The following is a 17,720-nucleotide window of genomic DNA, read 5'->3' as shown; positions in this document are numbered from 1 at the left end:
GCGTTAGTAACGATATTTAATATAAGACAGAAATATTCATGAAGTGTTGTTGAATGTCATAAAGTCATCTACGGAACGGAAGGCATGAGAAATTAGGTACTTCTTTAATTTCGTCCTAAATAGTTTTATGTTTTGAGTTTGATTTTTTATATCCATAGGAAGGTTATTAAATATTTTTACTGCCATATAACACATGTTTGACAATAAGGTTCTTAGGAAAATATTTGAGGCTAAGAGGGATGAAGTTACAGGAGAATGGAGAAAGTTACACAACACAGAACTGCACGCATTGTATTCTTCACCTGACATAATTAGGAACATTAAATCCAGACGTTTGAGATGGGCAGGACATGTAGCACGTATGGGCGAATCCAGAAATACATATAGAGTGTTAGTTGGGAGGCCGGAGGGGAAAAAGACCTTTGGGGAGGCCGAGACGTAGATGGGAAGATAATATTAAAATTGATTTGAGGGAGGTGGGATATGATGGTAGAGACTGGATTAATCTTGCTCAGGATAAGGACCAATGGCGGGCTTATGTGAGGACAGCAATGAACCTCCGGGTTCCTTAAAAGCCAGTAAGTAAGCAAGCCATATAACACACTGCTTTTTGATAGCACAATAGACTTGCCGATGGAGTATGAAAGTCATTTTTTGACGCGTATTTATGCTATTAACTGCCGAATTAGTTACAAAGTTTTCACGATTATATAAGAGGAAGTTCATTAATGGAAAAATGTACTGACAAGCCATGGGCATTATTTGTAGTGAGCCGAGCTGAATTTGCGACTGCATTGAACCAGAGTTCTCAAAAGACACAATCAACCATACCATTGATAACCTCATGGTTACCCTGAAAAACTAGTTTTATTATTATTATTAAAAAAAAATCGTGAGTCGTAGAGCGTAAAATATTTTTGTTTGTATGTATTTTCTTTTATTATAGTCAAAAGCTGAAACTAAATTTAATAATGTTACCAATTTATTAAGAAAGCTTATTTCAGCGTATTCTGTAAATATTTATTATTATGCAAAACATTTTAGGAGGTCCCTCAAAATTAACTTGAAGGAATCTGCAACACTTAAAAGGTTGGGAGTCACTGGTCTATGCTGATGGTTCTGTTTTCCATGTCAAAATATTACAATTTTTCTCTGTTGCACGTGGAACATAGACGTTTCATCTCAAAAGGCAAATATGCGAGCAAAATAATTGGTTATGAATATTTTATTTAATTTTTGGAAACTAGAAACAACAAGGAATCATAAAATATAAACAACTTAAAATCTGTTACACCAATAATTGTCATACCAGGAGTCTGTGAATACTTCAGGCAGTTAGTTATACTATTGCTTGTTTTAATTAATTGACATTGACTGAGGTAGAAATGGTTGTGTTTCAGTATCGAAGCCAGGCCTGCAGAGCAGTTGGTGCACGTCCATAACTCTGCACTCAACTTCTGCAACCGAAAGACTTGACTCAGAAACTGCTACTGGTCAGCCACTTCAGGTGAGAGTATGTTCTCATTCGTTCTTATTTAATTCAGGTGAATCCACACTAAATTTAATGAAGTTGTCCGTCATGTGTCTGCTGATTACGTCAGATGAGTGTCATGTTTATTTGCGAGACTTAAAATTATTTACATGGATAGTAAGGATTTTCTCAAAACTTGGTTTTGCAATTATCGCGTTAAAGTATGCCTTACACTTGAGAATCAACCTTAAAAAGTTCACTTGTATATTTTATATTGCTATAACATTGTAAAACATGTTCAAAACATTGTTCAAATTCATGCATAAAATTAAATAATAATTCTTAATATTACTCACTATACTTTTTGTAGATTGTTAATCCTCCAGTTCTTCAGGGCAGCAAATTTATCTGTTATGTCCTCCTTAAGAATGCACAGTAATTCCTCCTGGAAGAAAATGTTGGGTAAGATGGCAGCCTTGCCAAAGATGTTGAGTTTCTGGAGTAAGTCTTCAATCTTTAGAAATTTCTTCCAACAGAAACATTACTAGGTGGTATAGTCATAACTAAGCAAGCATAACAATTTAAATGTCTTCTTTTTTAGGTCCCTTAGAATTTTGTGTTTCGGAATAATTCATCACTATATAACAAAGGAAGTTCGTTCCTCAAACGAATATTATTGTCAAATATTATCTGGTAGCACCACAGTCTAGTATATACAGTCGCGAAGCTCAATACGTAGTAAATATGGAAACATTAGATAGTTGCTGACCACTAGGATCACTAATATCGCCTCGTTACAGGCAATGCAAAATAGTATCGTCACAGTCTATTGTTTCTAGCACCCTCAAAACTCAAGCTTCGTGACTGTATATAGTAGACTGTGGTAGCACTTCTGTAAAATTTGAAGTGAATTGATTGGAAAATCTTTGACATACTTACGAAATTTTGTAGAGCCAACAAGCTTAATTTCTTACAGTCTTCGAATCGTAAGTGCAATTCCATAAAATAGTATCCACAATTTCAAAATACAAAATAAGTTATGGAAAGTTCTTTCTCCGATGAAGCAGGATGTTCCCTTCACACTGTTATGGGCGTCAGTCTTTTGGGTTTTCCAAACAATGAAGAAAAAAGTGTATACAGAACAATGAAAAAGAAAAAATATGTTTCACATCTTCTACTCTTTATTATGTCACAATTACTTTGAACATTTGTCAAGGAATGTCTGATTTCATATAGCACGCTAATTAAATCAAGTATGTTATTGAAAGCAATAGAAAGAAGTAATATGAATTCAAAATTAAATTATTAAGTTAATTTGAAAAATCTTTGCTGAGTCTATTACACTTTCCATCTGACGTTTCATCATTCATTATAAAATGGAAGATTTTTTCAAGTTTTACGTTCAAGTCAAGACATGAGCCAAATATAAGTTAATGTGGTCTGTTAATTCAGAAGGTTTATTTATTAGTTGAAAGATTCTTGGGATTCCTGATAGGACAGTTGCATTGCAAGACCTGCGGTATTTTAAAAGGCCTTGATTATGAAACTAAATTAACCTGGCAGAAGGTGCATATGGATTATAACACAAGGAATTGCATGCGGTGAAAAAGACTGCACTACTGAAAATATGTTATTAAGCTCAACTTGCTGATTTTTGCTTGAGCATTTTGTCTCATGATATTATTTTTACTTTAAACATTACAAGATTTTGTATAATACAACCTTGGAACATTTTATTACATTATCGTATTACATTTTTTTCTGTTTCAAAAGTTAATTACAGTATTTATTTTTCTTTAATGCTAATTTATGTAATTTAGACTAGTTTCCTCTGGGGTTTTACAAAATATTATAGATTTATTTTTAGAACCATTTATTTTTATCCTATGCATTAACGCCCAGCTATAAATTTTATTCAAGTCCGTTTGAATAGCATCCACATCTGAATTATTTCCAGTCTTTCTATAGATAATGCAATAGTCTGCAAATAGTCTCACATTTGATATAATATTCTGGCATAAGTCATTTGCGTATATTATAAAGAGTAATGGCCCCAGAATGCTAACCTGTGCATCCCTGAACTTACATTCCCAATTTCAGATATTTCGTGACCTACTCTAACCCTCTGGGTTCTACCTTTTAAGAATTCTTGGATCCATAGCACCACTCTTTTATCTATTCATCGCCTACTTAATTTATCTATTAATATGTCATGTGGCACCAAATCAAGTGCTTTCGAAAAATCAATCACAATTGCATCGATTCTTTCGGCTCTATCTACCTCTTTAGCTAGATCCTGAACCAGCGACGAAATTTGACTATCACATGAGAGGCCTCTCCTAAAACCATGCTGGCGGTAGTAAAACCAGTCTTTCGCATTTAGAACACGACGAATATAATTCGATATCAAATGCTCCATGACTTTACATACGACAGATGTAAGGCTAATCAGTCTGTAGTTTCCGATATCTACTTTATTTCCACATTTACGTAATGGGTACCACTATAGCTGATTTCCACTCATATGGAATAGCGGCACTGTTTATGGAAACATGAAATATACGCATTAAGTATGGAATTTTGGCCTCGGAACCTAATTTAAGAGTCTCTGTAGCAATACTATCTGGTCCTCGAGACTTCCCATTTTTTTATTTCGTCATTCTCTCTCTAACCCCTTTGGAAGTTATTTTGAAAGTCGAATTTGGTTCACATTCACGCTCTGTCACACAACCCTTCCTATCAGCGGGATTGTCTTCGTCGTCATCGTCATCGTCATCATCATCATCATCATCATCATGATTATTATTATTATTATTATTATTATTATTATTATTATTATTATTATTATTATTATTATTGAAAACCGAAATGAAATAGGAGTTTAATAAGTCGGCCTTTTCTTTGCCATCAGTTACACTTTCTCCGTTTTGATTTCGTAAAAGCACTGATCCATTTTTTCCTTTTCTCCTGCATACATAATTATAAAACTGTCTCCAATTGTTACTTTCATCTCCTTTTAAAATAAATATATATTTTTTAATTTTCCTGAGCTATCCTTTTTTCACACTCAAGTTTTTTAATTAATTCGACATATTTATCCCAATGCTCATGACTTCGCTTACGTTTACTAAATGCGCATCTTGTCTATCCATTGTGAATATAATTAGTGTAATATTCTGGATCCGGATTTTTCTTAATTATTTTAGAAGGTACACATTATACTCTTAAATTTATGCCACACATTCTGCATATTTCCTTCAGTCCTTAGAAAGTCATCATGCTTCTGTCGTAGAAATGTTTGTAATTCATGGACATCGGTTTTGTTGAAGTTCCAGACAGACAGTGGACTTGACCTCGGATTTACTGTGTTTTCCCAGAAGATTTCTAATAAAACGCTATTGTGATCACTTATTTTATGAAGACTCTCAGAGTTGACAAAGAGAGAGACAGGTCTTGGAATGAAATGAAATTTAACTGAGGGGGGGCACGGATGGCCCAGCACTGCGACCTATTGAGATCTATTGCGCTAACCCTCGATATGGAATGAGTTGCATGCCACAGATCCCCTACGTGCACCATTAACGACCGGTCGCTCCAGCCGACAGAATCTATATACCATTCCTGCTTTGGCAACTTCCCCCAAGGCCCCCTGTTGGTCCGAGGTGAAATTCCTCCCCGAGTAGGTCCGCCTCGGGTGCCATTACACAAGCCATCCAACATCTCTGAACTACATTCCATGGAGGCTGGTCGAGAGAGTCAGCAGCTTCGGGAGGCCGCCAGTAGAGTGATCTGAAAAAGCAGATGACGAGGAAAGGATGATGGGGGAGGAAAGGAAGTGGCGAAGATAAGTGGGGTTCCAATCGTCTGATAAAGTTAGGAGTGAGGGAAAAACCCCGAAAAAACCTCACCCAGGCAACTCGTCCTGACCGGGAATCGATCCTGGGACTGCTGGGTTCGGAGTTAGACTCGCTAACCCCTCAGCCATAACGGTGGACGAGACAGGTCTTAGTAGATAAATATCTAAGAGGGCATTGTCACGCGTCGGGCCATTTACTACGTGGGTGAAACTGTTACACCAGATCAGCGTTTCTCAAACTATGGTCCGCGGACCACCTGTGGTCCTCGAGATCTGCCCTTATGGTCCTTCAAAAAAGACAGAAGAAAAAATAAAATTCGAAGGAATTGCATATCACACTGTAGCTTAAAATCTCAGAGTTTGAAAATGACACATGGCAATCGAATTTCACTTTTTCTCCCAGTACAGACATTTTATGAAATTTATTATCCTACCCGTCTATCGACTTCCCTCTCTACTCTCAGCAACAAAAGAGGGATTTAAAGCACTAAGTTTGAGAAACGCTGCACCAGATCAATTCATTAACAAGAGTCTATGCGTCTGAATTTGTATCTGAAATCCTGTTCCAGTTAATTTTTGGGAGGTTTAGATCCCCAGCAATTACTACGTTTCAGTCTTTTGATCTGTATTAAGATATTCATTAAGTTTGTGCAAAGTTAAATTGTTTAATTCACTAATTTAGTTAAGAAAATAGTGCACTCACTTTATCATGGGATATATTCTAATTCAGTGGTCATCAGCGCTCACTGAAATGGGTAAAGGGTAAGCGGAGCCATCCTGTGTGCCCCGTTGTGCAGCAGAAAGAAGTAGAGAGCATACCCGCTAGCAGCTACGAGTGCACCATAGTGCAGTGTGTTCTCCACGGGTAAGAGACGCTAGCCCCAGGGTGCTCTGTGCTGATGACTGCTGTTCTAATTATATTATATATATAGACTAAAATTCTATGAGATATGTGTACCTAAGTGATGAACCATGCGTAACAATTTATTTTCTAATTACCATATTTGGGGGCACCCTATAAATATTCTGTTGGGGATAAGTGACTTAATTTTTCATCAGAAGCTAGCCTACTATAAGCATTGTTTAATGCATGGTATAAATTTCGTAAACCTGTGGCATAGGAATGCTTCAGTAGGGCCTGTATGTCATTTGCTAAATTAGACAAGTCGTCATGTCTCAGTACCCTTAATTAATTCAATTTGCAATACAACTCATTTTATTAGTTTCATGTATTTCAACTAATTAGGCTATATAGGGCCCAAACTTTTGATTTTGTTACATTGTGAAACTTCCTGAGAATTATTGATAAAGCCTGGAAAAATTAATGTCATATTACAGCCTGACCCATAGAGAAAAATTGGAAACAAGGTTCACTGAATACGGCACATGTATACAAACAATAGAGGTTCAAGTCTCGTTGGACTATGGATCTTCAGGCTAGTCAGGCGAACTAGCAGTTCAGTGGTTTAACTCAGTGGTTCTCAACCTTGTAAGTGTCACGACCCCTTAAAATTCATACGTCATTTTTTAATAATTTAGTCCATGAACATGCTCTACTCATTAAGAGTCCCTCCACACAATGGCACTGCTAACGCACTGCCGCTGTGAATAATGTATTTAAATGGAGGCCTTCAGAGACAGCCATGACCACAGAATCAGCCGTGCTGCAGACACACTGAGTGGGTGGTGGCCACTAAAAGTAGCGCTTCTCGTTGCGATACATAGAATTAAATGGTAGGTTTCTGACGGGACCACCGCCAGGCCACTATTGTAGTGGCGCATTCATGGTCTGCTAACGGACGACTGTTGGGCCACCAATTCCCTATGCCTATACCATCACGACGGTATACAGGCTGTTACGACAAAATAATATAGAATGACGATAATAATAATAATAATAATAATAATAATAATACTTACTTACTTACTGGCTTTTAAGGAACCCGAAGGTTCATTGCCGCCCTCACATAAGCCCGCCATCGGTCCCTATCCTGTGCAAGATTAATCCATTCTCTATCATCATATTCCACCTCCCTCAAATCCATTTTAATATTATCCTCCCATCTACGTCTCGGCCTCCCCAAAGATCTTTTTCCCTCCGGTCTCCCAACTAACACTCTATATGCATTTCTGGATTCGCCCATATGTGCTACATGCCCTGCCCATCTGAAACGTCTGGATTTAATGTTCCTAATTATGTCAGGTGAAGAATACAATGCGTGCAGTTCTGCGTTGTGTAATTTTCTCCATTCTCCTGTAACTTCATCCCGCTTAGCCCCAAATATTTTCCTAAGCATCTTATTCTCAAACACCCTTAACCTATGTTCCTCTCTCAGAGTGAGAGTCCAAGTTTCACAACCATACAGAACAACCGGTAATATAACTGTTTTATAAATTCTAACTTTCAGATTTTTGGACAGCAGACTGGATGATAAAAGCTTCTTAACCGAATAATAACACGCATTTCTTTTTAATAATAATAATAATAATAATAATAATAATAATAATAATAATAATAATAATAATAATAATAATAATAACCAGTGCTTTTCTTCTGGAGGAAAGGTAGTGAAACTCTGTGTAGAATATTTTATACCAGATGGGGAGATGATTATTATTCACTGCACAGGAATTTTTTCGTTTTTAACCTCCTTTTCGTCCAACTAAGATTTTCAAGGTCTAAGCAGAATTCAAATAAAAATTATATTAAAAACATAGTTATTCACACATATTTCGGTTCCATGATGAAAAATATAACAATAAAGGTGCTGGAACACAGATCCAAAATGTTCCGCCAGAAAAAAAAAAATTATAACAACTTCTATGTAGCGTCGGACATCCAGTGTTGTAGAGAGGTCGATGTTAACAAGCAATCTTTATTAAAAAAAAAAAAAAATCTGCAACTTCAGTGACATTACAAAAAAACAAAGGTATGTGTCAAAAATCCAACCTATTTATGCTCCATGTCCGAAAAAAGATCTTTATTGTCATTTTTGAAAACGCACCTATTTAAATTAATGTGAAGTCTGCACTTGGTGGGTTGCACAGAGTTCCTCTATATGTGGTCTTATGGTTGACAGACCAACATGTAAATCATCTTCAAGATGCAGCAGTCTGTTTCTTTGTTTAGATTTCACTATTTTCATGGTATAAAATGCTGATTCATACAAGTATGACGTTGAAAATGGCAGCAAAATGTTTTCTGGCCCTCTTTGCAATTGTGGGATACTGACATCGCGCATAAATCCAAAAAGACTACACTGAATTGTCTAGAAATTTTGTTTTCATAGTAGAATCGCATGACAATGACCTCACAGAATAAAATTTTATATTTAGAATGCAAATGTAAAAACTGAAAAACGATTTAAATCAAAGATTAAAAAAAAAAAACATTTGATTAAAATCATGGCTAAAATTATGATTAAAATCACTTTGATTTAAATCAATCCACCCTGTTATATGGACCGAAAATTTCTACATTACTGAACTGCGATTGTCATACTGAAACTCCATTGAAAAAAACTTAGAAATACGTATAAGTAGCCCAATTAAAATGTTAGGTGAACTGCCCATCCATTTAGTTCTTCTGATAGAACATTTATAAAACTAAGGTAACTACAGTGAAATAAATCAGCTGTTGGCAATGTATCCAGGTCATTGTTAGTGTAGCCATTCTTTTCAACTGATTTAATATCTGTTACTGGAAGCAAGTAAAGAGATAGGTTTGGAAGTAAATCCCGAAAAGACAAAGTATATGATTATATCTCGTGACCACAATATTGTATGAAATGGAAATATAAAAATTGGAAATTTATCTTTTGAAGAGGTGGAGAAGTTCAAATATCTTGGCGCAACAGTAACAAATATAAATGATACTCGGGAGGAAATTAAACACAGAATAAATATGGGAAATGCCTGTTATTATTCGGTTGAGAAGCTTTTGTCATCCAGTCTGCTGTCAAAAAATCTGAAAGTTAGAATTTATAAAACAGTTATATTACCGGTTGTTCTGTATGGTTGTGAAACTTGGACTCTCACTCTGAGAGAGGAACAAAGGTTAAGGGTGTTTGAGAATAAGGTGCTTAGGAAAATATTTGTGGCTAAGAGGGATGAAGTTACAGGAGAATGGAGAAAATTACACAACGCAGAACTGCACGCATTGTATTCTTCACCTGACATAATTAAATCCAGACGTTTGAGATGGGCAGGGCATGTAGCAAGTATGGGCGAATCCAGAAATGCATATAGGGTGTTAGTTGGGAGGCCGGTGGGAAAAAGACCTTTAGGGAGGCCGAGACGTAGATGGGAAGATAATATTAAAATGGATTTGAGGGCGGTGGGATATAATGGTAGAGACTGGATTAATCTTGTTCAGGATAGGGACCGATGGCGGGCTTATGTGAGGGTGGCAATGAACCTCCGGGTTCCTTAAAAGCCAGTAAGTAAGTAAGTAAGTATACATTGCTTCAGCTGAAATGATTTGTTCTATGAGGGGTCTCTGTAGGCTGCTTTTGAAGTGAGGCGCTATAATGTGCCATGTATGCCATCACAGGGTGATTTGCCATGGCTTGAAGCAAAAAATGACCACATGCATTCCAGGCCCTGAAAGTCATGGCTGTGGTAGCACATAATACTGAGCTGCACTACCATCTGTAAAATATTCTATGTACTTCAAATTTGGTATCATATTCCTTGGTTAGGGCAGTATTAATTTCTGCGTTTTGAATATGAAAGGAACATAATGTATTATATCAGAAACTGTTTGATCCAGTCTCAGTTTCTTCAATATAATATGCAGACTACAGTAACCATGTTCCAGAGAAATCTTGGATGACAAAAGAGTAATTTCCATCAGCATTATTGCAGTGTCATCATTTATAGTCTCTCTCTTTTCGGTGTTTTAAGTAATTTGACTGAGATTTTGCAATGTACGTCTGAGGTATTAACTTTTCCAGTTTGCTTGTGAGTGTTCCATTGAACTCCGTTGTGACAGAGGTAACTGTTGTCAAATCCATTCTGTCTGTTGGTACTCCTCTATAATATTGTGAATTTTAATAGTAACAACAATGTAATTTATTCGCCACAACAATAATTCCTTTCTACAATTCGCCTTAAACGCTCTCGTCAACAATTGGATTTTCACTTAACACAGTATTCGTTATAGCACTCCGCCGACGACAATGACAATTTACTTGGACTAGTACGAACAACAATGAACTGTTAATCTTAACTAATATTTACAAAGCACTATTTACAAATCAGAACTATCAGTTCTCAGTTCACAGTTCTTCTAGCTCAGTCACTCGAGTTCACAGTATCTCGAACCACAGACCTCCAGAGACAGTTCACTGTACTCGAACTCAGGTCCCTCCAACTGCGGTCAACTGCACTCGAACTCAGGCCTTCGGATGCTGATACAGTTGCGGACGCACACTCGAGTCGAACTCCGGTACACAAGACTGGCTTGCTTGCTCTGGCTTTCTCACTGACTGGCTGACTAATCAACTGAAAACTTCTGTCGTTCCTTCGCGTCCGTAATTTATAACCACAGCGACGTAGCCTCGAAAGTTCCACGCGTCTCTAGAGATGGCACTCCAGAAAAATCCAGAGCCCTCTCCTCTCTACCAGCACCAGATGCGCGCGCACTCTCTCTCCACTCTCTCGCCGCGTTGGCCCTTTCCCCTCTCTGCCGCGCGCCATCCCAAAGTGCTCTGCGCGATCTTCTCTCTTGCGGGACGCTGGTCGTGAGTTCGAATCTCACGTCGCTGTCACAATATGATCATAGTCACCAAGCTTTTGTATAAGAGATTCTTCTCGAACTGATTTTCCACACAGCCTCCACATCACATACCACAAGTTTAATAAGGTCATTCACTGTAAGTTCCTTCCAGTTGTAGATCAGACATTCTGATGCACTGTGCAGACACAGACTGAAAGAGTTCCTGGTCTGCCTGCCAGTATGCACTGTTTAGGTCTTAGACTGCAGAACATTGAAAACCCTTTCAAATTAGGGCACTGCTTCCGAAATTCATCGTACAATTTCCTCCAATTACAAACAACTAACTGCTTTTCCATGTTGAATTTTTCGTACAATACTTTTAACACTTGAATATAAATAATTGATTAAATGGCGATCTTACTCGTGTTAATTATGTAGGCATGTGTGGCTTACAGCTGTTTCGGTGCTACTTGACACCATCCTCAGAGCCTTCTGTGTCTCGGCGTCATCTATTTGACACAACTCTTCATCACACGAACGCATCCACACAACAGGCAGCGAAGTTGAGATGACGCCGAGACAAAGAAGGCTCTGAGGATGGTGTCAAGTAGCACTGAAACAGCTGTAAGCCGCACATGCTTACACAATTAACACGAGTAAGATCGCCATTATGTCAGTTATTTAACTGCTTTTGTTGGTAAAGATTTCTTGCAATGCTGACTTTATCTTTTTTCCGACTAAATTCAGAATTTAAATAAAAGTCGTTAACTTTTTTGATTGTGTCATCTGGTAACTTATTTCCCCTTCTTATTTCTGGAAGATCCAATATGCCCTTCTCTTTAAACACAATCCGACTCTGTTGTTGTTTTCTAATGCCAGGCGTTTGACAATAAAGGCATTTGACCTCTTGCACTCCAATATTTTTCAAAGATATTATCATGGCCAGCCACTGAAGCACAGATTTTGAGGTGTTCCGAATCCATTTCTTGGTTTGAGTTGCACAATGGGCAGTTAGGGGACTGATATATTCCAATTCTATGCAGGTGTTTGGCCAAACAGTCATGGCCTGTTGCCAATCTAAATGCAGCTACAGACGATTTTCGTGGTAAATCGGGAAGTAACTGTGGATTTTGATGCAGAGAGTTCCATTTTTTCCCTTGGGATTGAGTTATCGAATTTTGTTTGTTGAAGTCTAGTATGTAGATTTAATAAATCTGTTCACAGAGTAATACGTAGATTTAGTAACAGGTCTGTAAGTAGCAGTGCTGCCCTCCTTTGCTAAAGCATCCGCATTCTCGTTTCCCAGGATTCCACAATGGGATGGTATCCATTGGAATACAATTCCTTTATTGAGTGATATTGAGAGAGCATTTTAGTTATTTCTGCTGTTTGAGATGAAGGTGTGTGTTTAGAGACTATTGATAGAATAGCTGCTTTGGAGTCTGACAATATAACTGCATTCCTAAATTTATTGATGTGGCATAGAAGATTCCTGAGACTTTCGCTTATTGCAACGATTTCTCCATCAAAACTTGTTGTTTCATATCCAAGAGATCTATAAAGTGAGAAGAGACAGCACGTAACACCTGCACCGGCACCTTGTTCTCCACTCCAATCCAACTCTGTAGCACCATATGATCAGTGACATCAAAAGTAGCTATAATCTTCTGTTTTGTCCATGGTGAGGGAATAGTGTCAGCAATTGTAGTTTTTCTCTGTATGTTAAAATCTCCAGTTTCACTTTCAACAGTTCAACCAACCATTTAGTGCGTGGGCTTTTTCAGCTAAATCACTTGATTTTAGCCTTTCCTGGTCAGAATTCTGTAGTGCTCGGGAAAAGTGGCACAAGTGAAAAATGTTAATTTTACAGGAGAAGGAAAAAAACTGTTTTCACACTGGTTTATGTCGATTTGATTTTCTTCTGTATGAATTATTGTAATGGGGGAAATACTTATGTCTCTTTTCCCAGTGAGCAGATGTTCCGTAAGTTGTCAATAAATTATCAAAAAAGTTTGTGGAAACTGACTTATGCCACTTTTCCCAAGCACTGCACAATTATCCATAGATGAACTGCCTCCACAACAACTTTGCATATTTTGGCTTTCAGAGCAGAAGTATCTTGTCCTCCCCCCTAACTGCTCTGCTATGTTTAGCCACACTATGCATTTTAACTGGAGAAATGCCCAAGATTGCTAGACTTTCATTTAGAGCAGCGGTCATCAGCACACTGCACCCTCGGGCTAGCGTCTCTTACCCACAGAGAGGAGACTGCACCATGGTGCATCCATGGCTGTTCCCATGTATGCTCTCTACCGCTTCCTGCTGCACGATGGGGCATATCACGTTGCTCTGCTTACCCTTTACCCTTTTCAGTGAGTGCTGACGACCACTGATTTACAGTTTCCTTTTGTTGTTCAAAGATTTGATCATCAGTGCTGGTGATGTCATCAGAACTTCTTGCTTCAGAAATAATAATTTCCGCTTTCTATCTGCAAGTGGAACACAGTTTCTTGCTAGGAATAGCCTGAATACCTTTGTTTTTCAGGGATATGACCACTTCTACGGATATCTCCCTCAATCTAGCTATGACGCTCTTTTTGTGAGAGTTAAAAATGTTAGAACATTTTTTTTTTTTTGCACGTAGTGAATACTTAAATTCCCTAGATTCAAAACCCCTTAAATACCATTTTGTTCATAATTGAGTTATGGACACACATTGCTCGCTAAGAATGAATTCTAATGATATGTATAGTTTCAATTCAAAAAGCCACTGAATTTAAAGCAAAATGTTTGTTAAAAGTCACTGTTAGGTTGAAAATTCTCTCTATTTGCCATCGGTTATTGTCGAAATCCCTTAATTGTGAAAGTGAATGTAGGAGATTTTGACTCTATAGGATTCACTTATGGAGACAGATAGCAGCTTGGGAAATCTCTTCTGCCTCAGAGATGCCGGTTCTCGATAACAGTAATTTTATTGTTGCTGCTCTTTCGATAAAACATTAATACCGTGAATATTTCCTGTGCAGTTTTCTGAGGTGAACTGGCCAATTGTGCACTGGCTGCATGACTCCACTTTAACCTACGCGAGTCATATTTATAAAATAATAAAAAAAGATGTCAGTCATTCTAATCTACACACATGAAACTATTTTAGTGTTAAGTTAAATGTATATTTCAATTCCCAATGTAACTTCTGATTAGTTACTTGAATATTTCCTGATCATATATTTGAGGTTATGTTATTTTTATTTTTGTGAAAAACACTTGAGAGATGTTCTTACCTTAAATTAAATGACCCCATCTGTCATTACACTGTGACAGTCATAAATTGTTCATCAAATTTCACTTCTTCTCAACTGTAGCAGACAACATATTATTCAAGTTACAAACACAAACAGAATCTCAGTTCACAAAAAGGTTTTTAGCATAGAGGACTCTGCAAAGCAATAATGGAGGGAACTTTAAAATGAGAATTCTGCACTCCTCACCTCCTACCTTCATTATAATGTATGCCACTATGTGAACGGTTTTCAATTCTCCAAAATCATTTTTATTCCAAATAAAGTACTTACTTTTATGAACTAATGAAGAAATTATGAGGTACCTATTTTCAATATGGGGTATGGTAATTCTTGAAAAAAATTATTTTATAATTGCTATTTTTAGACCATTATTACCAATTTTATCATCAACAAGTACAAATTTCATTCATTTGTAATTATGTTCAACTCCCCCATTTTATTATGAACAATTAAAAAAAAAAAAAAAGAGATGCTCTGAGTCATTCCTGTGCAAACATATGATGAGCTGTTATGTAAATTACTGCAGGTGATGCAAGTCCTCCAGAATCTATCATACTTCAGCAAACGACTTCAGAAGTCAGATATTTCCAGTCTAGAGTGTGTCGAACCTAATACCTCTGTGGTGGTGGATTACATGCCCTAGCTGAAAATTCATTTTCGCATGGAATGACCCTTGATGATATGTGTCACAGGAAGAACAATTGATTAGCCTATATACGTACATCTGAAGTGTGACTAGTTTAATATGTTATTATCGCCGCGCTCTCATGGTTAACATTCGGCAGGTCTTTGAAATTTAATTGCATTATTGTTTTCAATTTCTTATGTCGCCGCTCCAATCACTCGCCTCAATTTCAATATTACAACCAATAAGCTGCTTCCATTATTAAATGACACCTACTTGTCTAATCCACGTGGACTAAAACCGAGGTTACAATGTCTTGTGCTGACGACGAACATTAAGGTAGGGTAAACTAGATAGTGATTGACCGCATCCTTTTTTCAAGCATATTGTGAATAAACAACGACCTTGATTTCACTTTGTGCTGCATATACCTCTAGCAACAACCCTTACTTGTGGTTAGTAGTCGCTGTTCACCCCACTGAGTTAGTGTCTGTTGTCTGAGAGGACTGAAATCGAATGGAAGTGCAACTGAACGTAAACAAAAGTAACTAGAGTAACTGCTAAGAATAATGCGTGCTATAATTTCTTTTTTCTGCAAAGGATACAATAATTCTGGTGCTCGTCTCTATACTCATAGTGTGAGAAAAGGTATAAGGTTTCCGTCCACAGAATATTATTTTGTAAAAGCTTTTATATGATATAAAAATGCCCCGTGGTCAATCACTATAAAGTGAATGTTCGCAAACTAGAGTGACTGGTCGTTCATTGGAGATTTATCCTTCGAAGAGGTGGAAAAATTCAAATATCTTGGAGCAACAGTAACAAATATAAATGACACTCGGGAGGAAATTAAACACAGCATAAATTTGGGTTGAGAAGCTCTTATTATCCAGTCTGCTGTCAAAAAATCTGAAAGTTAGAATTTATAAAACAGTTATATTACCGGTTCTTCTGTATGGTTGTGAAACTTGGACTCTCACTCTGAGAGAGGAACATAGGTTCAGGGTGTTTGAGAATAAGGTGCTTAGGAAAATATTTGGGGCTAAGCGGGATGAAGTTACAGGAGAATGGAGGAAGTTACACAACACAGAACTGCACGCATTGTATTCTTCACCTGACATAATTAGGAACATTAAATCTAGACGTTTGAGATGGGCAGGGCATGTAGCACGTATGGGCGAATCCAGAAATGCATATAGAGTGTTAGTTGGGAGACCGGAGGGAAAAAGACCTTTAGGGAGGCCGAGACGTAGATGGGACGATAATATTAAAATGGATTTGAGGGAGGTGGGGTATGATGATAGAGACTGTATTAATCTTGCACAGGATAGGGACCACTGGCGGGCTTATGTGAGGGCGGCAATGAACCTTCGGGTTCCTTAAAAGCCATTTGTAAGTAAGTAAGCCAGGTAAGGTGCATTATACAGAGGAAGCTTTACGAAACTCTGTAGAAGCTGTTGGCAGTGGAATTGGCTTAAATGAAGCTGCTAGGAAGTTTGGTGTCCCGAAAGCAACCATAGCGTTAAAAAAAAATATCCCGTTGAAGGAAAAGTGTCGCTAGGTCCTCGCCCAGTGCTGGGTGAAGAAGAAGATACTCTGGTACGATGGATAGTTGATTGTCACCGGAAGGAATTTCCCCGTAGAAAAGACGACGTCTTGGACAGTGTGAAAGAATATGCTGAAGAGAAGGGTCTAAAAACACCTTTTATTAACAATCGCCCTGGAGATGGTTGGTACAGGGCGTTTCTACAGCGTCATCCAGAAATTGTAAATCGTACACCTGAGTCTGTCAAAGGAGCTAGCTCTTGCGTTTCAGAATCCAACATCAGAGGTTGGTTTGAGAGTGTTGGTGACATACTAAAAGAGGAAGGGGTTTTTGATATACTGAAAGACCCTCGTCGTGTGTTCAATGGAGACGAGACAAATTTTTTACTTTGTCCGTCTTCCAAAATCGTTCTTGCACCAAAGGGCGCTCGAAATGTTTATGAAAATGATGTTGGACAAGCTAAATCTGCCATTACATGCGTATTCAATTTTTCTGCCTCGGGTGACATGGTTCCACCAATGTTGATTTGCCCTTATCAGAGAATACTTGCCAATATTGTGAGAACTGCACCTAAGAACTGGGGAGTAGGTCGGAGTGAAAATGGATGACTGCAGAGGTATTTTATGAGTACTTAGGTAATGTTTTGTGTCCTTATTTAGTTACAAATGAAATACCTTTTCCAATAATTTTGTTCGTAGATGGGCATAAGACTCATCTTACTCTTCATGTCAGTGAATTGTGTAGAGAACTGCAAATTATTCTGGTTTCTCTTTATCCAAACGCTACAAGAATATTACAGCCAGATGATGTCTCTGCGTTCCGACATCTCAAACGAGGTTGGATAGAAGAAGTTCGTCGTTGGCGTCAAACACATGAACACGAGCCAGTTACAAGACAGCTGGCAGCACCACTGTTGCAGAAAGCTATTAGTAACTCTCTCACTAAGCAAACCATGCAAAATGGATTCCGTTCTACAGGACTTTTTCCATGGAATCCCGATGCTGTTGACTTTAGCAAGTGTGTCGGCAAAGACTGTGAGAAGACACAGTCATGTGAAACATCTAATCACGCTAACGATTCAGCAGAAAAAAAGCATAACATTCGAACGTTTCAGTGCCATTGTCGGTTCAGAAAAACTTGATGTATTTCATGCCATGAAAGCTGAAGGACATTGTATACAAGGCAGTGATCCAACTTCTAC

General features: G+C 37.8%; 1 long non-coding RNA gene across 1 annotated transcript in view; it reads left to right on the top strand.

Moving 5' to 3' along the window:
• The first annotated feature begins 1,398 nt into the window (after window positions 1–1,398).
• Window positions 1,399–17,720, top strand: part of LOC138711944 (uncharacterized) — a 34,051-nt gene continuing 17,729 nt past the window's right edge. Inside the window, exon 1 of the long non-coding RNA XR_011335542.1 lies at window positions 1,399–1,507. This is a non-coding gene — a long non-coding RNA (uncharacterized lncRNA). The remainder of the gene's footprint in view (window positions 1,508–17,720) is intronic.

Source organism: Periplaneta americana, chromosome 2 (genome assembly GCF_040183065.1).
Source record: "Periplaneta americana isolate PAMFEO1 chromosome 2, P.americana_PAMFEO1_priV1, whole genome shotgun sequence".
Taxonomy (NCBI): Eukaryota; Metazoa; Arthropoda; class Insecta; order Blattodea; family Blattidae; genus Periplaneta; species Periplaneta americana.
Note: the sequence above shows the minus strand (reverse complement) of the source record. Positions and strands in the feature narration are given on the sequence as shown.